Here is a 21,056-nt window from a genome sequence, read left to right as displayed (position 1 = left end):
CCGTTGCACTCATAAATCTCCTACATAGGGCCATTGTGTGCGGCCCTCCTCCTGATGCCCCTACCTAGAAAGAACTCCCATTGTGCATGCCCTGCAGGCATGGCAGGAATGTGAAACAGTGCATGTTGTGCCTCAGTCCTAATGGCCCTGGTTCAGACAAAGTGCTGAACCTTAGTTCTGATGAGCGAGATGGTAGTGAGTTTCACTCATTTTGTTCAGCTTTTCCAAGGAATGTTTTGATGGGGGACTCATCATCCATCCAAGCACGTTCCAAGCTGCTGGAAATTTCACCCCATGGGACTCAGCAGTGGGAGACCCAGGGACCACCAAAGTCTTCCGTACCCTGGAGAAGCCAGAGCCACACTACTGAGAAGCCATTCCCAGGAGGAGCTACAAAATCGAGAACACAGTGTCAACCCTTCACCCCAGGAAATGCTTACCCTGTGGAGCAAACTGCCAGCCTTGGCCACAGGGATTCCAGGATCCCAGGCACCTCTGTGCTCAGAAGGAATGCACTTCATCCTCCCACACTGATGGCATGACTCTCAACGCGAATGCCCCTGCGAATGGAGTACAAATCGAACGCATGCCTCAGAAAAGGATGCAAACACACAGGTGGCTGCTGCACTCCCATTATTACCAATGGAATAACTTGCCTGCCTTCTTGTTGACAACCTGTTTTGCAGTTTCTGCCTTTTCATCTCCATGAATTCCCCTAAGCTCAGTAATGATATGAATACCCATGGGACATCTGTCTGCAAGATGAGGTGTGTTTGTGTCTCTGTGTGTTCCTCTGTGATGCTCCGCATGTGTGGGTCACTATGTGTCTAGCACGCTAGGGTGCTGCTGTTTTCTCCATCTCCTGAAGAAGCAGTCATGCTGCCCACCTTCTATACCAAACACCAGGAAAGGCTTACTCTTTGACACCAAGGCCTACCACGTAAATGACGTCAACTCTGAGCTCAGTCCGTTGTGGAAAAAGGGCAGTGGTGACACACCCACCAACCAAGGGTGCTTCTGAAAGCACACACCCACTGTGGGCACACTCTACAGTCCCTCACAATTCCCTTGATGTCTGGAGTCTGACGACAATGAGGATGTACTGGCTCTGGATGCTCAGCCAGGGAGACATGCCTTGCACAAAACCAAAGTCCACCAACATCACTGGACACCGCTACTATCTGAGCAGCACAGTCCATGGCAATGTAAGAATGTGGGGAGACAGCTACCCCTGCTTGGCTGGGTGCCTAAGTGGAGGTCCTGATGCGGGGAAACTCAATGGATTCAGCCTTTTCAACATCCCTCCCAGTCATCACCAACCCTGGCTTTACCCCGGCAAAGCATAAGAGCAAGGTCATAGTCAGCCTGAAGGCCTGGCCTATCTGTTCATCCCTGGATATCGGAGGCCAGGTCTTCTGCGTGCACACACAGATCCTGCTTGCTAGCCTACTAAGCCCAGGAGGCCTACAAATTCAATTTCAACTGCTATCCATGAGCTGAAAATGATGGCTCCCTGCCATCAATACAGCCAACATTGCACTCACAAATCTCCATTCAGGAGCATTGCATCCTCCCTTCTTCTTGATGCCCCTACCCAGGAAGAACAACCATTGTGCATGCCCCGGAGGCATAGCAGGAATGTAAAAAAGTGTAATTTGTGCCTCAGTCCTAAAGGCCCTGGTTCAGGGAATGTGCTGGACCTCAGTTACGATGAGCGAGGCGGTAGAGTTTCACTCATTTTGTTCAGCTTTTCCAAGGAATGTTTTGATGGGGGACTCATCATCGATCCAAGCATGTTCCAACCCGCTGGATGCTTTATTCCACAGGACTTGGCAGTGGGAGAGCTGGTGACTACCAAGAACTTCTGTAGAACCCAAAGAACCCAGAGCCTCACCACTGAGAAGCCATTCCAGGAGGGGCTACAAAATCTGAAAGACTGTGTCAGCCCTCCACCCCCAAAAATGCTTACCCTCTGGAACAATCTGCCAGTCTTAGCCACAGAGATTCCAGGATGTTAGGCACCTCTGGCCTCAGAAGGAATGGTCCTCATGCTCGCCTGCTGATGGAATACTTCTCAAGGCAACTTCTCCTGAGAAGTGGACACAAATCAAATGCATGCTTCGGAAAGAGAACCAAGGGCACAGGTGTTCACTGCACTGCCATCCCTGTCAGTGGAGTTAACTTCCCTGCTTTCTCATTGACATCCTGTCCTGGGGTTTCTGCCTTTTCATCTCCATGAATTCCCATAAGACAAACGATAATATGGACACCCACAGAACTCGATGTGTTTCCAAGTGGAGGTGTGCTCATGTTTCTGTGTGTTCGTCTGTGCTGCTCTGTGTGTGTGGGTCGTTATGTGCCTGGTACCCTAGGGTGCTCATGTGTTCCTTATCTCCCGAAGGAGCTGTCCTGCTGCCCAGCCTCTAGACCCGAAAACAAGAAAGGCTGACTCTTTGACACCGACACATACCACATACATGGCATCAAATCTGAGTTCAGTCTGTTATGGACAAAAGGCGATGTTGAGTCGCCTACCAACCACACCTGCTCCTGAAAGCATACGTTCATTGTGGGCACAACTACAGCTCCTTGGATTCCCCAGATACCTGGAATCTGTCGACAATGAGGATGTACTGGCTTGGGATCCTCAGCCACGTAGCACACCTGGTACAAAACCAAACTTCACTAACATCACTGGACACCATCACCATCCGAGCACGGACGGCCATTGGATTCATACCTAAGGGGCAGTCTGATGTTGCATTGCCACATTGAAACCCTCTCCTTGGGCACTCCAACAAGCATTTCCCAGAGTGACAACACCTGAAAGCCATGGGTGTTTTGCCCATTGGACGACAGAACAAAACCCGAGAGGCATGCACACAATCATCCACGGGCCTTGCACATATCACCCCTAGGGAGGTCACCAGAGTCATCACTGCAGCCATGGGCCCATCTTGCAGCTACCTTGACCAAACCCTCATCCACATGCCTCCAGTGCTGGACTCAGACAAAAACATAACACTCGCTGTGGACCTGTCAATTCCCAGTCAACCAGTCACCTACAAGGAACACGATCAATCACAAATCAGACCCACCTTTCTTCCTTCAACTGCCAGCCAGGTAACCTCTCAACCCATCCCTGTCATGCTACCCCTGTCCACTCCCTAAGGGAATGAACAGGTTTATGACCTGCCACTTGGGGAATGGAATACTGAAGACACGGCCAACACCCAGAGTCATCAATCTGTCCCAAGCCAATGACTCCATTGTGGTGCACCCAGGGCCGCACACAAACCTACCCTTCCTAACAGCAAACAGGACTGCGGAACAAGATCCCAGTAGACCATGCCCCCTGACATAGAAATTTTCCTTCCTGACACTTTCAAGAAGCACGCATCCCAGAAGAGGGATGAAGCACCCACGTGAATTATGGCTATTAAAAGCCACAACACCACACGTACTCAAGTGGAATTCTAAGGGACATGTTCCCCTGTGAAAAACACAACCATGGGAGGCGGAGCAAGATGGCAGCCGAGTAACAGCTTCCTTGCATCTGGGCATCGTGAGTCTGGGGAGATAGGATTCCAGGCATCTCTGGCTGGTGGGAACTGCCTATCATCACTCCTATGAGGATACAGGGAGTCAGCAAGAGACTTCTGGACCCCAAGAGGAGGACTAAAACAGTGGAAAACCGGCAAGGGGTCGCGTGTGTTCAATCCGTCTAAACCCGCCAACAACTGTCAGTTCAGTAGCAGCGAGACTGCAAACCAGAAAGGCCTTACCTGTGAACTGTTTTGATGTCCTTGGGCTTGGCACTGAGTTGAACTGCCCTGGGGAAGGCCTGAGCGGGAGTGCGGAGAACTTTGGCCGTTGTCTAGGGCCCCAGTCTGAGCCGCTGAGCCAGACGGAGCTACTAGTGTTTGGCGGTGGGTCACATGGAACCATTGTCAGTGATCTGCCCCGGCAAGCTCCGCCCTCAGGGTCGCAGAGCTAGAAACGGGTGGGAGCTGGTAACCCAGCAACCAAGTAGCCTAAGGCTGGGGTCTGAGCCGCCTTGCAGCCCTAACCCTCAGGGGCAGAGTGAGACCGGTTTTGGCACACTGGGTAAGTGGATAGCCACTTCAGCAGTGATTCCAGCGAGAAAGCTGGGAAAGCTTCTGCTCAGCAAGTTTACAAGTTCAAAGTGCCTTTTAAGTGGGCTGAAGAGAGATTTAGGGTGTCTACCTGCTGGGGTTTGAGAAATCAGCAGCCTCCAGTCGTATCAGAACTGTGACTAATATCTCATACCCCAGAAGACCACGTGTTGCCCAGACAATATTCAATAACATATACAAACTGCTTTGTTTTTGGTTGTGTATTTTTTTCTTTTTTTTTGTTTGGTTGTTTTTTTTTTTTTTGTTTGTTTGTTTATTTTGACGTTGTTGATGTTCTTTTGTTTTTTAATTTCAATCTTTTCCATACAGATCCCTTTTTCTTTCTCAACTTTTCTAGTTTAATTATAATTTCCCACTACTGCCTTTTTTAATAACTACAACTTCATTTTTGCTAGTGTTTCTACCGCTATCATTTGGTTTTTCACCCAATTGTATCCCCGTAAAGTTTTCTGTTTGCTTGTTTTGGTTTGATTTATAGCATTTTTGTCTTTCCTCCCTATTTGGTGGAGGTGGGGTACTGTGTCTGATCAGGTTAGCAAAGAGCTGCTGACCTCAAGGGAACCACCCAACTGGGCACTCCCAGAAGGTGGGGTTTTTTAAGGTTGTGTCAAAGTACCCTACTATACACCTATATTGCCCTGTCTCCCTCTTTCTGTACCTCTCTTCTTTTTGTCAATATTCCTTATCCCCACCCCCTCTCCTTTCTTTATCTTTCCTTTTTTTCTTATCACTCGGTCCTCCTTTCTTTCATCCCTTTTTTGCTCCTCAACCTTCTCACCCTTCTGGTCCTGTAACCCTTAGTCCACAGGCACAAGAACTTAAAGAGCAAGAGGAAGTGAAAGGAAAATTAGGGCAAGGAAACAGATAAAAGAAATCACTCATGAGGAAGAATCAGCAGAAAACTCCAGGCAACATGAAGAACCAGTCCAGAAAACCCCGCCAAGGGACCATGAGGTAGCTACTGCAGAGGATTCCACCTATACAGAAATGTTAGGAATGACAGAAAGGGAATTTAGAATACACATGCTGAAAACAATGAAAGAAATGATGGAAACAATGAAGGAAACTGCTAATAAAGTGGAAAATAACAAAAAGGAATTCCAAAAACAGAATCAAATCAGAGATGAACGATATGAAGAATATAAAAAGGATATAGCAGAGCTGAAGGAAATGAAACAGTCAATCAGGGAACTTAAAGATGCAATGGAAAGTATCAGCAACAGGTTAGACCATGCAGAAGAAAGAATTTCAGAGGTAGAAGACAAAGTTATTGAGATAACTCAGATAGTAAAAGAGGCAGAAAAGAAGAGAGAGAAAGCAGAACGTTCACTGTCAGAATTATGGGACTTTATGAAGCGTTCCAACATACGAGTTATAGGAATTCCAGAAGGGGAAGAAGAATGCCGCAGCGGAATGGAAGCCACACTAGAGAATATTATAAAAGAAAATTTCCCAAACATCACCAAAGATTCTGACACACTGCTTTCAGAGGGATATCGGACCCCAGGTCGCCTCAACTCTAACCGAGCTTCTCCAAGACACATTGTGATGAACCTGTCCAAAGTCAAGACCAAAGAAAAGATTCTGCAAGCTGCCAGGAGTAAGCGCCAGTTGACCTACAGGGGCAAATCCATCAGAGTGACCGCAGACTTCTCTAATGAAACTTTCCAAGCAAGAAGACAATGGTCATCTACCTTTAATCTACTTAAACAGAACAATTTTCAGCCCAAAATTCTGTACCCTGCTAAGCTAAGCTTCAAAATTGACGGAGAAATCAAATCATTTACGGATATACAAACATTGAGGAAATTGGCCACAACAAGACCAGCTCTACAGGAAATACTTCAACCTGTTCTGCACACTGACCACCACAATGGATCAGCAGCAAAGTAAGAATTCAGAAATCAAAGGACAGAACCTAACCTCCACACTGATGCAAAAGATAAAACTAAGCAATGGACTCTCACCAAATAAGACGAATAGAATACTACCACACTTATCAATTATCTCCATAAATGTTAATGGCTTGAATTCCCCACTGAAGAGACATAGATTGGCTGACTGGATTAAAAAACACAAGCCATCCATTTGCTGTCTGCAAGAAACACACCTGGCTTCAAAAGACAAATTAAAGCTCTGAGTCAAGGGTTGGAAGACAATTTTTCAGGCAAATGGAATTCAGAAGAAAAGAGGAGTTGCAATCTTATTTTCAGATACATGTGGATTTAAAGCAACTAAAGTCAAAAAAGACAAAGATGGTCACTTTATATTGGTCAAGGGAAAACTACAACAAGAAGACATTTCAATTCTAAATATTTATGCACCCAATTTAAATGCTCCCAGATTCTTGAAGCAGACCTTACTCAGTCTGAGCAATATGATATCTGATAATACCATCATAACAGGGGACTTTAACACACCTCTTACAGAGCTGGACAGATCCTCTAAACAGAAATTAAACAAAGATATAAGAGATTTAAATGAGACCTTAGACCAACTATGCTTGATAGACGCATATAGAACACTCCACCCCAAAGACAAAGAATATACATTCTTCTCATCACCCCATGGAACATTCTCCAAAATTGATCATATCCTGGGACACAAAACAAATATCAACAGAATCAAAAGAATTGAAATTTTACCTTGTATCTTCTCAGACCATAAGGCACTAAAGGTGGAACTCAACTCTAACAAAAATGCTCGACCCCACCCAAAGGCATGGAAATTAAACAATCTTCTGTTGAATAACAAATGGGTGCAGGAAGAAAAAAAACAGGAAATCATTAACTTCCTTGAGCATAACAACAATGAAACACAAGCTACCAAAACCTCTGGGATACTGCAAAAGCAGTTTTGAGAGGAAAATTCATCGCTTTAGATGCCTACATTCGAAAAACAGAAAGAGAGCACATCAACAATCTCACAAGAGATCTTATGGAATTGGAAAAAGAAGAACAATCTAAGCCTAAACTCAGTAGAAGAAAAGAAATATCCAAAATCAAATCAGAGATCAATGAAATTGAAAACAAAAGAATCATTCAGAAAATGAATGAAACAAGGAGTTGGTTCTTTGAAAAAATAAATAAAATAGATAAACCATTGGCCAGACTAACTAGAAATAGAAAAGTAAAATCTCTAGTAACCTCAGTCAGAAACGATAAAGGGGAAATAACAACTGATCCCACAGAGGTACAAGAGATCATCTCTGAATACTACCAGAAACTCTATGCCCAGAAATTTGACAATGTGAAGGAAATGGATCAATATTTGGAATCACACCCTCTCCCTAGACTTAGCCAGGAAGAAATAGACCTCCTGAACAGACCAATTTCAAGCACTTTCAAGATCAAAGAAACAATAAAAAGCTTCCAACTAAGAAATGCCGTGGTCCAGATGGCTTCACTCCAGAATTCTATCAAACCTTCAAGGAAGAGCTTATTCCTGTACTGCAGAAATTATTCCAAAAAATTGAGGAAGAAGGAATCTTCCCCAACACATTCTATGAAGCAAACATCACCCTGATACCAAAACCAGGAATAGACCCAAACAAAAAGGAGAATTTCAGACCAATCTCACTCATGAATATAGACGAAAAAATTCTCAACAAAATCCTAGCCAATAGATTACAGCTTATCATCAAAAAAGTCATTCATCATGATCAAGTAGGCTTCATCCCAGGGATGCAAGGCTGGTTTAACATACGCAAGTCCACAAACGTTATCCACCATATTAACAGAGGCAAAAATAAAGATCACATGATCCTCTCAATAGATGCAGAAAAAGCATTTGATAAAATCCAGCATCCTTTTCTAATTAGAACACTGAAGAGTATAGGCATAGGTGGCACATTTCTAAAACGGATTGAAGCTATCTATGACAAACCCACAGCCAATATTTTACTGAATGGAGTAAAACTGAAAGCTTTTCCTCTTAGAACTGGAACCAGACAAGGTTGTCCTCTGTCACCTTTACTATTCAACGTAGTGCTGGAAGTTCTAGCCAATACAATTAGGCAAGACAAGGAAATAAAGGGAATCCAAATGGGAGCAGAGGAGGTCAAACTCTCCCTCTTTGCTGACGACATGATCTTATACTTAGAGAACCCCAAAGACTCAACCACAAGACTCCTAGAAGTCATCAAAAAATACAGTAATGTTTCAAGATATAAAATCAATGTCCACAAGTCAGTAGCCTTTGTATACACCAATAACAGTCAAGATGAGAAGCTAATTAAGGACACAACTCCCTTCACCATAGTCTCAAAGAAAATGAAATACCTAGGAATATACCTAACGAAGGAGGTGAAGGACCTCTATAAAGAAAACTATGAACTCCTCAGAAAGGAAATAGCAGAGGATATTAACAAATGGAAGAACATACCATGCTCATGGATGGGAAGAATCAACATTGTTAAAATGTCTATACTTCCCAAAGCAATCTACCTATTCAATGCCATTCCTATCAAAGTACCTACATCATACTTTCAAGATTTGGAAAAAATGATTCTGCGTTTTGTATGGAACTGGAAAAAACCTCGTATAGGTAAGGCAGTTCTTAGTAACAAAAATAAAGCTGGGGGCATCAGCATACCAGATTTTAGTCTGTACTACAAAGCCATAGTGCTCAAGACAGCATGGTACTGGCACAAAAACAGAGACATAGACACTTGGAATCGAATTGAACACCAAGAAATGAAACTAACATCTTACAACCACCTAATCTTTGATAAACCAAACAAGAACTTACCTTGGGGGAAAGACTCCCTATTCAATAAATGGTGTTGGGAGAACTGGATGTCTACATGTAAAGGACTGAAACTGGACCCACACCTTTCTCCACTCACAAAAATTTACTCAAGATGGATAAAGGACTTAAATTTAAGGCATGAAACAATAAAAATCCTCAAAGAATGCATAGGAAAAACACTGGAACATATTGACCTGGGGGAAGACTTCATGAAGAAGACTGCCATGGCAATTGCAACAACAACAAAAGTAAACAAATGGGACTTCATTAAACTGAAAAGCTTCTGTACAGCTAAGGAGACAATAACCAAAGCAAAGAGACAACCTACACAATGGGAAAGGATATTTCCATATTTTCAATCAGACAAAAGCTTGATAACCAGGATCTATAGAGAACTCAAATTAATCCACATGAAAAAAGCCAACAATCCCGTATATCAATGGGCAAGAGACATGAATAGAATTTTCTCTATAGACGACAGACGAATGGCTAACAAACACATGAAAAAATGTTCATCATCTCTATATATTAGAGAAATGCAAATCAAAACATCCCTGAGATATCATGTAACCCCAGTGAGAATGGCCCACATCACAAAATCTCAAAACTGCAGATGCTGGCGTGGATGTGGAGAGAAGGGAACACTTTTACACTGCTGGTGGGACTGCAAACTAGTACAACCTTTCTGGAAGGAAGTATGGAGAAACCTCAAAGCACTCAACCTAGACCTCCCATTCGATCCTGCAATCCCATTACTGGGCATCTACCCAGAAGGAAAAAAATCCTTTTATCATAAGGACACTTGTACTAGACTGTTTATTGCAGCTCAATTTACAATCGCCAAAATGTGGAAACAGCCTAAATGCCCACCAACCCAGGAATGGATTAACAAGCTGTGGTATATGTATACCATGGAATACTATTCAGCTATTAAAAAAAATGGAGATTTTACATCCTTCGTATTAACCTGGATGGAAGTGGAAGACATTATTCTTAGTAAAGCATCACAAGAATGGAGAAGCATCAATCCTATGTACTTAATCTTGATATGAGGACAATTAATGACAATTAAGGTTATGGGGGGGGAAGCAGAAAGAGGGATGGAGGGAGGGGGGTGGGGCCTTAGTGTGTGTCACACTTTATGGGGGCAAGACATGATTGCAAGAGGGACTTTACCTAACAATTGCAATCAGTGTAACTGGCTTATTGTACCCTCAATGAATCCCCAACAATAAAAAAAAAAAAAAGAAAAAAAAAGAAAAACACAACCATGGAACCGTAGTCAACAAGGAAAGGCTAGGTCACCTGGAGGACCCTGCAACAGGAGTGGTCACAGGACCACCCTTGGACGACTTCACTGACAATCTCCACCATGCCCAAAAATTTTGTCGGCAACCAGAGACCTGCCCAGGAATATATGGGAAGCCTCTTCCCCTAACTCGAATGTGGATGTCCAATAAGGATACCACATGTCACCTCTCTCTGGGATACCTCCCTACTAGTACTGTCAAAGCTGGTTCAGTTTGCCCCCTGCTGTGCAAATGGGACTAAGAGTGTGGGGAGACAGCCCCTCCTGCTTTACTGGGCCCCTAAGTAAAGGGCCCAGTGGGAGTGAATCTCAGCAAATTCAGCCTTTTCTATATCCCTCCCCCTCATCAACACTGACCCTGGGGTTACCAGGGCAAAGCAGAAGAGCAAGGTCTTGGTCAGCCTGAAGGTCTGGCCCACATGTTCATCCCCCAGATATTGGAGGCCCAGTCCTCTGCCTGCACAGACAAATTCTGTGAGCCTACCAAGGCCAGGAAGTCTGCACGTCCAATTTTTCCCTCAATTCCTGGGCTCAAAATGATGACTCCCTGCCATTAATACAGGTACAAGTGCACTTACAAATCTCCTACCCAGGTGTATTGCGTGCGGCCCTCTTCCTGATGCCCCTACCCAGGGAGAACTCCCATTGTGCTTACCCTGGAGGCAAAGCAGGAATGTAAAACAGTGCACATTGTGCCTCAGTCCTAAAGGCCCTGGTTCAGGCAATGTGCTGGACCTCAGTTCTGATAAGTGAGACGGTAGTGAGTTTCACTCATTTTGTTCAGCTTTTCCAAGGAATGTTTTGATGGGGGACTCATCATCAATCCAAGCACATTCCAAGCTGCTGGAAATTTCACCCCACGGGACTCGGTAGTGGGAAAGGCAGTGACAACCAAGGTCTTCCCCACCCTGGGGAATCCAGAGCCATGTCACTGAGAAGCCATTCCCGAGTGGAGCTATAAAAGCTGAAATAGAGCGACAGCCCTCCACCTCAGGAAATGCTTACCCTCCGGAGCAATCTGCCATCCTCGGCCATAGCAGTTCCAGGATTCCAGGCAAATCTGTCCTAAGAAGGAATGTACCTCATCCTTGCCTGCCGATGGCATGTCTCTCAAGGTGACTGCCCCTGAGAAATGGACACAAATCGAATACCCATTTCAGAAAGGGATTCAAGGACACAGTTGGCCGTTGCACTGCCATCCTTGCCAGTGAAGTAACTTCCCTGCCTTCTCATTGACATCCTGTTTTGTGGTTTCTGCCTTCTTTTCTCCATGAATTTCCCTAAGGAAAGTAACCATATAGACACCCACGGAACACGTCAAGTCTCCAGTTGAGGTGGACTTGTGTTTCAGTGTGTATCTGTGTGGTGTTCTGCGTGTGTAGGTTGCTATGGGGCTGGCACCCTAGAACGCTCATGTGTTCCCCATATCTTGAAGGAGCAGTCACGCTGCCCATCTTCTATGCCCAACACCAGGAAAGGCTGACTCCATGAAACCAATGCCTACCATGTAAACACTGTCAACTATGAGCGCAGTCCCTTGTGGATAAAAGGTGGGGGTGACTCTCCCACTAAACAAGGCTGCTCCTGAAAGCATACACCCACTGTAGGCATACTCTACAGCCCCTCATGATTCCACTGATGTCTGGTATCCAACAACAATGAAGACGTGCTGGCTCGGGAACCTCAGACAAGGAGGCACGCCTGGCACAAAACCAAAGTTCACCAACATCATTGGACACCTCTACTAACTGAGCGGTGAGGTCCATGGAGATGTGAGTAAGACTGTGGGAAGACAGCCCCTTTGCTTTGCTGGGCCCATATGTAGAGGGAGGTCCTCAGTGGGGGTGGTGAGGAATCTCAGTGGATTCAGCCTTTTCTATATCCCTCCCCTTCATCAACACTGGCCTTACCCCGGCAAAGCAGAAGACCAAGGCCACGGTCAGCCTGAAGGCCTGGCCTATCTTTTCATCCCCAGATATCAGAAGCTCAGTTCTCTCCATGCACACACAGATTCTGCCTACCAGCCTACCAAGCCCAGGAAGCCTGCATGTCCAATTTCGCCTGCAATCCTTAGGCTTGAAATCATGGCTCCTTCCCATCAATACAGCCACCATTGCACTCATCTTCTACATCTTCTACAAAGGCCTATTGTGTGCGGCCCTCTTTCTGATGGCATTACCTAAAAAGAACTCCCATTGTGCGTGCCCTAGAGGCACAGCAGGAATGTGAAACAGTGCATGTTGTGCCTTAGTCCTAAAGGCCCTGGTTCAGGCAACGTGCTGGACCTCAGTTCCCATGAGCGAGACGGTAGTGAGTTTCACTCATTTTGTTCAGCTTTTCCAAGGAATGTTTTGATGGGGGACTCATCATCCATCCAAGCATGTTCCAAGCTGCTTGAAATTCACCCCATGGGACTTGGCAGTTGGAGACCCAGTGACCACCAAGGTCTTCCCCATCCTGGAGAAGCCAGAGCCATGCCACTGAGAAGCTGTGAAAATCCAAAACACAGTGTCAGCCCTCCACCCCAGGAAATGCTTACCCTGTGGAGCAAACTGCCAACCTTGGCCACAGCGATTCCAGTATCTGAGGACCTCTGTCCTCAGAAGGAATGCACTTCATTCCCCCCTCCGATGCCATGTCTTTCAACGCAACTGCCCCTGTGAAGGGGACACAAATCAAATTCATGCCTCAGAAAAGGATGCAAACACACAGGTGGCTGCTGCACTCCCATTATTACCAGTGGAATAACTTTCCTGCCTTCTCATTGACATCCTGTTTTGAAGATTCTGCCTATTCACCTGCATGAATTTCTCTAAGCTAAGTAATGATATGAATACCCATGGGACATATGTCTCCAAGACGAGGTGTGCTTGTGTTTCTGTGTGTTCCTCTGTGCTGCTCCACGTGTGTGGGTCACTATGCATCTGGCACCCTAGGGTGCTCCTGTGTTCTCCATCTCCTGAAGGAGCAGTCATGCTGCCCACCTTCTATACCAAACACTAGGAAAGGCTGCCTCTTTGACACCAAGACCTACCATATAAACGATGTCAACTCTGATCTCAGTCCATCGTGGAAAAAAGGCGGTGGTGACTCACCCACCAACCAAGGGTGCTTCTGAAAGCATACACCCACTGTGGGCACACTCTACAGCCCAATTCCCCTGATGTCTGGATTCCAATGACAATGAGGATATGCTGGCTCAGGACTTTCAGCCAGGGAGACGTGCCTTGCACAAAACAAAGTCCCTCAACATCACTGGACACTGCCACTATCTGAGCAGTATGGTCAGTGGCTATGTAAGAGTATAGGGAGACATCCCCTTCTGCTTGGCTGGGTGCCTAAGTTGAGGGGTTCCTAATGGGGGGAACCTCAGTGGATTTGGCCTTTTTTTTAAATTTTAATTTAATTTTTTTTTTTTGTAGAGACAGAGTCTCACTGTACCGCCCTCAGGTAGAGTGCCGTGGCGTCACAGCAACCTCTAACTTTTGGGTTTACACGATTCTCTTGCCTCAGCCTCCCAAGCAGCTGGGACTACAGGTGCCCGCCACAACGCCCGTCTATTTTTCTGTTGCAGTTTGGCCGGGGCTGGGTCTGAACCTGCCACCCTCGGCATAAGGGGCCGGCGCCCTACTCACTGAGCCACAGGCACTGCCCAGATTTGGCCTTTTCAACATCCCTCCCACTCATCAACACTAACCCTGGATTTACCCCAGCAAAACATAAAAGCAAGGTCACAGTCAGCCTGAAGGCCTGGCTCATCTGGTCGTCCCAGATATCAGAGGCCCGATCCTGTGCCTGCACACACAGATCCGGCTTACCTGCCTACCAAGCCCAGGAGGCCTGTACATCCAATTCCAACCACAATCCCTAAGCTGGACATGATGGCTCCCTGCCATCAATACAGCCACCATTGCACTCATAAATCTGCTACACAGGAGCACTGCATGCGGCCTTCTTCCTGATGCCCCTACCTGGGGAGAACTCCCAATTGTATGTGCCCGGGAGGCATGGTGGGAATGTGAAACAGTGCATACTGTGCCTCAGTCCTAAAGGACCTGGTTCAGGGAATGTGCTGGACCTCAGTTCCGATGATTGAGACGGTAGTGAGTTTCACTCATTTTGTTCAGCTTTTCCAAGGAATGTTTTGATGGGGGACTCATCATTGATCCAAGCATGTTCCAACCCGCTGGAACTTTTGCCCCACGGGACTTGGCAGTAGGAGAGATGGTGACCACCAAGGTCGTCCACACTCTGGAGAAGCAAGAGCAACACTAAAGAGAAGCCATTTCCAGGAGGAGCTACAATGTCCAAAACACAGCGTCAACCCGCCATCCCTGGAAATTCTTACACTCTGGAGTGATCTGCCAGCCTCAGCCACAGCGATTCCATGATTCCAGGCAACTCTGTCCTCAAAAGGAATGCAACTTGTCCTCACCCGCCAATGGCATGTCTCTTAAGGCGACTGGCCCTGAGAAGTAGACACAAATCAAATGCATACTTCACAATAGGATTCAAGGACACATGTGGCCATTGCACTGGAATCACTGCCAGAGGAGTAACTTCCCTATCTTCTCATTGACATACTGTTTTTCAGTTTCTGCCATCTCATCTCCATGAATTCCCCTAAGCCAAATAATGATTATGGACACCCACAGAACACGTCATGTCTCCAAATCCTACCTGCCAGCCTACCAAGCCCAGGAGGCCTGTACCTCCACCTTTGCCAGCAATACCTATGCTGGAAATGATGGTGCCATGCCATCAATACAGCCACCATTGCGCTCAAAAATCTCCTAACCAGGCGCATTGCATGTGGCCCTCTTCCAAATGACCCTACCCAGGAAGAACTCTCATTGTGCGTGCCCTGGACTCATGGCAGGAATGTGAAACAGGGCACGTTCTGCCTTACTTCCTAAAGGGCCTGGTTCAGGCAACGTGCTGGACCTCAGTTCCGATGAGCGAGACGGTAGTGAGTTTCACTCATTTTGTTCAGCTTTTCCAAGGAATGTTTTGATGGGGGACTCATCATCGATCCAAGCACGTTCTAAGCTGCTGGAAATTTTATCCCACGGGACTCAGCAGTGAGAGAGCCTGAGACCACCAAGGTCTTCTGCACCCTGGAGAAGCCAGAGCCATGCCACTGAGAAGCCATTCCCAGGAGGAACTAAAAAATACGAAACACAGCATCAGCCCTCCACTTCAGGAAATGCTTACCCTCTGAAGTGATCTGCCAGCCTTGGCCACAGCGATTCCACGATTCCAGGCAACTCTGTCCTCAAAAGGAATGCACATCATACTCGCCCCCAATGGCATTTCTCTCAAGGCGACTGCCCCTGAGAAGTGGACAAAAATGCACGATTCAGAAAGGGATTCAAGGACACAGTGCTGCTGCACTGCCATCACTTCCAAGTAACTTGCCTTCTTCTCATTGACATCCTATTTTGCGGTTTCTGCCTTATCTTCTCCATGAATCACCCTAAGCCAAGTAATGAGCCAAGTAATGATATGGACACCCACGGAACACATCGTGTCTCCAGTTGAGGTTTGCTCATGTTTCTGTGTGTTATACTCTGTGCTGCTCTGCATGTGTGGGTCGCTATGCGCCTGGCATCCGAGGGTGCTTGTGTGTTCCCCCTCTCCTGAAGGAGCTGTCATGCTGCCCACCTTGTATATCCGACACCAGGAAAGGCCGACTATTTGACACCAAGGCCTACCACATAAATGACATCAACTCTGAGCTCACTCTGTTGTGGACAAAAGGTGGGGGTGACTCACCCACCAACCAAATCTGCTCCTGAAAACATACATCCACTGGGGAAAAACGACAGCCCCTCATGATTCCCACTTATGTCTGGAATCCAACAAAAATGAGGATGTGCTGTGTTGGGATCCTCAGCCAGGGAACTGTGCCTGGAACAAAACCAAATTCCACTAACATCACTGAACACTGTCACCATCTGAGCAGAGACGTCTGTCAGATTCACTCTCTAATGGGCAAAGGTAAACTCACACAGGCAGCTTGATGCTGCCTTCCCATGTCGAAGCCCTCCCTTTGAGGACTCCAACAAAGTGTTCCCAGAGTGACAATGACACCCAAGAGCCATGGGTGTTCTGCCCATGGAACGACTGAGCAGAACCATCTGCAAAGAACCATGCACACGGTCATGCATGACTCTTGCACATATCACCCCCAGGGAGTTTCACCAGAGTCACCACTGAGGCAATGGATCCATCATGCAGCAACCTTTACCAAACCCCCATCCTCATGTCTCCAAAGCTAGATGCTGACAAAACCGTAACACTCACTGTGGACCTCTCTATTCCCAGTCCCATAGTCGCCTATAAGAAGCACGATTGATCACAAATCACACCCAACTTTAATCCTTCAAGTGCCATCCAGGTAACCTCCAAACCTATCCCTGTTATGCTGTCCCTGTCCACTCCCTAAGGGATTAAATAGGCTTCCAACTACCCACACGGAGAACAGAACACTGAAGACACTGCCAACACTTACAGTCATCATTCAGTCCCAAGCCAATGTCTACTCCACTGTGGTGCACTTGGGGCTGTGCACAAACCTACACTTCCTAGGGGCAACCAGGACTTCAGAGCCAGATCCCAGGAGAACAAGCCCACTAATGCTGAAATTTCCTTCCTAAAACTTTCATTCAAGAAGCAAGCTTCTTGGGAAAGGGAAGAAGGATCCACGTTAATATTAGCTAAGAAAAGCAGCAACACAACACATCCTCAAGTGACACCCCATGGGATTTTTTCTCCTATGAGGAAGACAACATTGGAGACATAGTCAGCTGGGAAAAGGCTAGATCAGCTAGACACTAGCCTTAGGACCCTGCAGCAGGAGCAGTCACAGGGAACGCCCTTGGATAACTTCGCTGGCCATGTCTACCATGCCAAAAATTCAACCCGCAACCTGAGACCAACTCAAGAATATCTGGAAAGCCACCTGTACCAACCCCCATTGTGGACGTCCACATGAGGACAAGTGCCTCCTCTCTCTGGAATACCTTCCTGCCAGGACCGTCAGGACCTGGTTCAGTTCACCTCCATCTCTGATGCAAGTAAGAGGGTGGGGAGACAGCCTCTCCTGCTTTGCTGAGCCCCGATGTTGAGGGCCCAATAGGGGTACAACAGAGGAAGCAGCCTTTTTTCTAGCCCTCCATCTCATGCCCACTGAACATAGCTTTATGCCACCAAAGCAGAAGAGCAAGTTCACAGTCAGCCTGAAGTCCTGGCCTATCTATTCATCCCAGGATATTAGTGACCCGGTCCTCTGCTTATACACACAGATCCTGCCTGCTGGCACACAAGCCCAGGAGGCCTGCATGTCCACCTTCGCCAGCAATCTTTGTGCTGGAAATGATGGTACCATGCCATCGATACAACCACCATTGCATTCACAAATCTACTACACAGGCGCATTGCATGTGGCCCTCTTCCTGATGACCCTACCCAGGAAGAATTCCCATTGTGTGTGCCCTAGAGGCATGGCAGGAAGCAGTGAAACAGTGCATGTTGTTCCTCAATCCTAAAGGCCCTGGTTCAGGCAATGTGCTGGACCTCAGTTCCGATGAGCGAGACGGTAGTGAGTTTCACTCATATTGTTCAGCTTTTCCAAAACATGTTTTGATGGGGAACTCATCATTGATGCAAGCACATTCCAAGCTGCTAGAAATTTTACCCCATGGGACTCAGCAGTGGGAGAGCCAATGACCACCAAGGTCTTCCACACCCTAGAGAATCCAGAGCCATGCCACTGAGAAGCTGTTCCCAGGAGGAGCTACAAAATCCAAAACACAGCATAAGTCCTCCACCCCAGGAAATCTTACGCTCTGGAGCAAAATGCCAGCCTTGGCAATAGGGATTCCAGGATCCAGGGCACCTCTGTTCTCAGAAGGAAGCACTTCATCCTTCCCCGCCAATAGCATGTCTCTCAATGTGACGGCCCCTGCAAAGGGGACACAAATCGAATGCATGCCTCAAAAAAGATGGAAACACACAGGTGGCCGCTGTACTCCCATTATTACCAATGCAGTAACTTCCCTGCCTTCTCACTGACATCCTATTTTGCAGTTTCTGCCTTCTCATCTCCATGAATTCCCCTAAACTAAGTAATGATATGAACAACCATGGGACACATCATGTCTCCAAGACAAGGTGTGCTTATATTTATGTGTGTTCCTCTGTGCTGCTCTGCATGTGTGGGTCACTATGCATCTGGCACCCTAGGGTGCTCCTGTGTTCTCCATCTCCTGAAGGAGCAGTCACGCTGCCCACCTTCTATACCAAACACCAGGAAAGGCTGACTCTTTGACACTGAGGCCTATCATGTAAATGACGTCAACTCTGTGCTCAATCTGTTGTGGAAAAAGGCAGTGGTGACTCACCCACCAACCAAGGGTACTGAAAGCATACACCCACTGTGGGCACACTCTACAGCCCCTCATGATTCCCCTGATGTCTGGGGTCTGACGACAATGAGGATGTGCTGACTCGGGAACCTGAGCCAGGGAGGTGTGCCTGGCACAAAACCAAAGTCCACAACATCACTGGACACCACCACTATCTGAGCAGCACGGTCTGTGGTGGCATAAGAGTGTGGGGAGATAGCCCCTCCTGCTTGGCTGGGCACCTAAGTTGAGGTCCTAATGGGGGGAACATCAGTGGATTTGGCCTTTTCAACATCCCTCCCGCTCATCAACACTAACCCTGGCCTTACCCTGTCAAAGCATAAGAGCAAGGTCACAGTCAGCCTGAAGGCCTGTCCTATCTATTCGTCCCTGGATATCAGAGGCCTGGTCCTCTGCCTCCACACACTGACCCTGCTTTCCGGCCTACCAAGCCCAGGAGGCCTGCACGTCCAATTCCAACAGCAATCCCTGAGCTGGAAATGACTCCCTGCCATCAATATAGCCACCATTGCACTCATAAATCTCCTACCCAAGAGCATTGGGTATAGTTTTCTTCCCGACGTCCCAAACTCCCATCGTGCATGCTCTAGACACATGGCAGGAATGTGAAACAGTCCAAGTTGTGCCTCAGTCCAGAAGGACCTGGTTCAGGCAATGTGCTGGACCTCAGTTCCGATGAGTGAGACGGTAGTGAGTTTCACTCATTTTGTTCAGCTTTTCCAAGGAATGTTTTGATTGGGAACTCATCATTGATCCAAGCACATTCCAAGCCACTGAAATTATTACCCCATGAGACTCAACAGCGAGAGATACGGTGACCACCAAGGTCTTATGCACCCTGGAGAAGCCAGAGCCATGCCACTGACAAGCCATTTCCAGGAAGAGCTACAAAATCCAAAACACAGCATCAACCCTCTACCCCAGGAAATGCTTACCCACTGGAGCGATCTGCCAGCCTCAATCATACTTCCAGGCAACTCTGACCTCAGAGGAATGCACTTCGTCCTTGCCCACTGATGGCATGTCTCTCAAGGCCCCTAAGCAGTGGACACAAATTGAATGCAATTTTCAGAAAGGGATTTAAGGACACAGAAAGCCACTGAATTGCCATCCTTGCCAGTGGAGTAACTTCCCCGCATTCTCAATGACATTCTGTTTTGTGGTTTCTGCCTTCACTTCTCCATGAACTCCTCTAAGCTAAGTAATGATATAGATACCCATGGACATTTCATGTCTGCAGCCAAGGTGTGCTCATGTTTCTGTGTGTTCCTCTGGGTTGCTCTTCGTATGTAGGTTGATATGGGCCTGGCATCCTAGGTTGCTCGTGTGGTCCCCATTTCCTGAAGGAGCAGTCATGCTGCCCACCTCTATACCCATCACTGGGAAAGGCTGACTCCTTGATACCAAGACCTAGCATGTAAACTACGTCAACTCTGAGCTATGTCCGTTGTGGAGAAAAGACGGGGGTGACTCCTGAAAGGCTACTCCTGAAAGCATACACACACTGTGGGTACACTCTACAGCAGCTCACAATTCTCCTGATGTCTGGGATCAGACAACAATGAGGACATGCTGGCTCTGGACACTCAACCAGGGAGGCCACTTGGCATACCCGGACTCCCTCTGGCTGCTTGATGCTGCCTTCCCATGTTGCAGACCTCGCTTTGGGTTCTCCAACAATCCTTTCCCGGAGTCAGCATGACACCCAAGTGCCATGGGGGGGTAGTCATTTGGATGACCAGGCTGAACCCTCTGCCAAGTGGTGTACACATGATCATCCATGGAACTTGTAGGTATCACCCTCACGGAGTTTCACCTCAGACACCACTACAGCATTCGGCCCATCACGCAGCTAGCCACCTTGACCAAACCCACATCCATACTCTGGACCTGGACAGAACCATAACACTCACTATGGGCCTGCCGATTCCCAGTTTCCAGTCACATACAAGAAGAACGATCGATCACAAATCATACCCACGTGTTCTCCTTCAACTGCCAGCTGGGTAACCTCTCAACCCATCCCTGTCCACTCCCTAAGGGAATAAACAAGCTTCTGTCCCACCAGCATGGGGAGTGGATCACTGAAGACACAGCAAACAAACGCAGTCACCAGCCTGTCCCAAACCAATGGCTTCTCCACAGCAGTGCGCCTGGGGCTGCACACAAACCCTGCCCTTCCTCAAGGGAAACAGGCCTGTGGAACCCAGGGGAACATGACCACTGACATAGAAATTTCCTTCCTAACACTTTCAAGAATCATGCATTTCAGGACGTGAATATTGGCTAAGAAAAACCTCAACACCACATGTGCTCAAGTGGGGTCCTAAGGGATGTGTTCCCCTATGAGGCACACAACCATGGACACCTAGTCAGCCGAGAAAGGCTACGTCACAGAGAGACTAGCCTGAG

At 47.1% G+C, this 21,056-nt stretch overlaps 1 long non-coding RNA gene and 8 other non-coding genes across 9 annotated transcripts; all 9 read right to left on the bottom strand.

Moving 5' to 3' along the window:
• Positions 1–166: 166 nt before the first annotated feature.
• Positions 167–261, bottom strand: LOC128580242 (small nucleolar RNA SNORD116). Its single transcript, XR_008378572.1, has one exon. It is a non-coding gene; the product is annotated as a small nucleolar RNA SNORD116 (small nucleolar RNA).
• A 1,435-nt stretch (positions 262–1,696) lies between these two features.
• Positions 1,697–1,789, bottom strand: LOC128580232 (small nucleolar RNA SNORD116). The gene has a single exon (XR_008378562.1). It is a non-coding gene; the product is annotated as a small nucleolar RNA SNORD116 (small nucleolar RNA).
• Positions 1,790–1,984: 195 nt separating this feature from the next.
• Positions 1,985–19,674, bottom strand: LOC128579824 (uncharacterized). Its single transcript, XR_008378276.1, has 6 exons — positions 19,580–19,674; positions 18,063–18,211; positions 15,430–15,548; positions 12,755–12,872; positions 11,221–11,340; positions 1,985–2,089 (listed from the first exon to the last, which is right to left on the bottom strand). It is a non-coding gene; the product is annotated as an uncharacterized LOC128579824 (long non-coding RNA).
• LOC128580227 (small nucleolar RNA SNORD116) lies at positions 10,947–11,041 on the bottom strand. The gene has a single exon (XR_008378557.1). It is a non-coding gene; the product is annotated as a small nucleolar RNA SNORD116 (small nucleolar RNA).
• LOC128580234 (small nucleolar RNA SNORD116) lies at positions 12,497–12,591 on the bottom strand. The gene has a single exon (XR_008378564.1). It is a non-coding gene; the product is annotated as a small nucleolar RNA SNORD116 (small nucleolar RNA).
• On the bottom strand, positions 14,290–14,384 carry LOC128580224 (small nucleolar RNA SNORD116). Its single transcript, XR_008378554.1, has one exon. It is a non-coding gene; the product is annotated as a small nucleolar RNA SNORD116 (small nucleolar RNA).
• On the bottom strand, positions 15,156–15,250 carry LOC128580217 (small nucleolar RNA SNORD116). The gene has a single exon (XR_008378547.1). It is a non-coding gene; the product is annotated as a small nucleolar RNA SNORD116 (small nucleolar RNA).
• On the bottom strand, positions 17,790–17,884 carry LOC128580244 (small nucleolar RNA SNORD116). Its single transcript, XR_008378574.1, has one exon. It is a non-coding gene; the product is annotated as a small nucleolar RNA SNORD116 (small nucleolar RNA).
• LOC128580222 (small nucleolar RNA SNORD116) lies at positions 19,306–19,400 on the bottom strand. Its single transcript, XR_008378552.1, has one exon. It is a non-coding gene; the product is annotated as a small nucleolar RNA SNORD116 (small nucleolar RNA).
• Positions 19,675–21,056: the final 1,382 nt, after the last annotated feature.

This window comes from Nycticebus coucang, chromosome 2 (assembly GCF_027406575.1).
Source record: "Nycticebus coucang isolate mNycCou1 chromosome 2, mNycCou1.pri, whole genome shotgun sequence".
Classification (NCBI taxonomy): Eukaryota; Metazoa; Chordata; class Mammalia; order Primates; family Lorisidae; genus Nycticebus; species Nycticebus coucang.
Note: the sequence above shows the minus strand (reverse complement) of the source record. Positions and strands in the feature narration are given on the sequence as shown.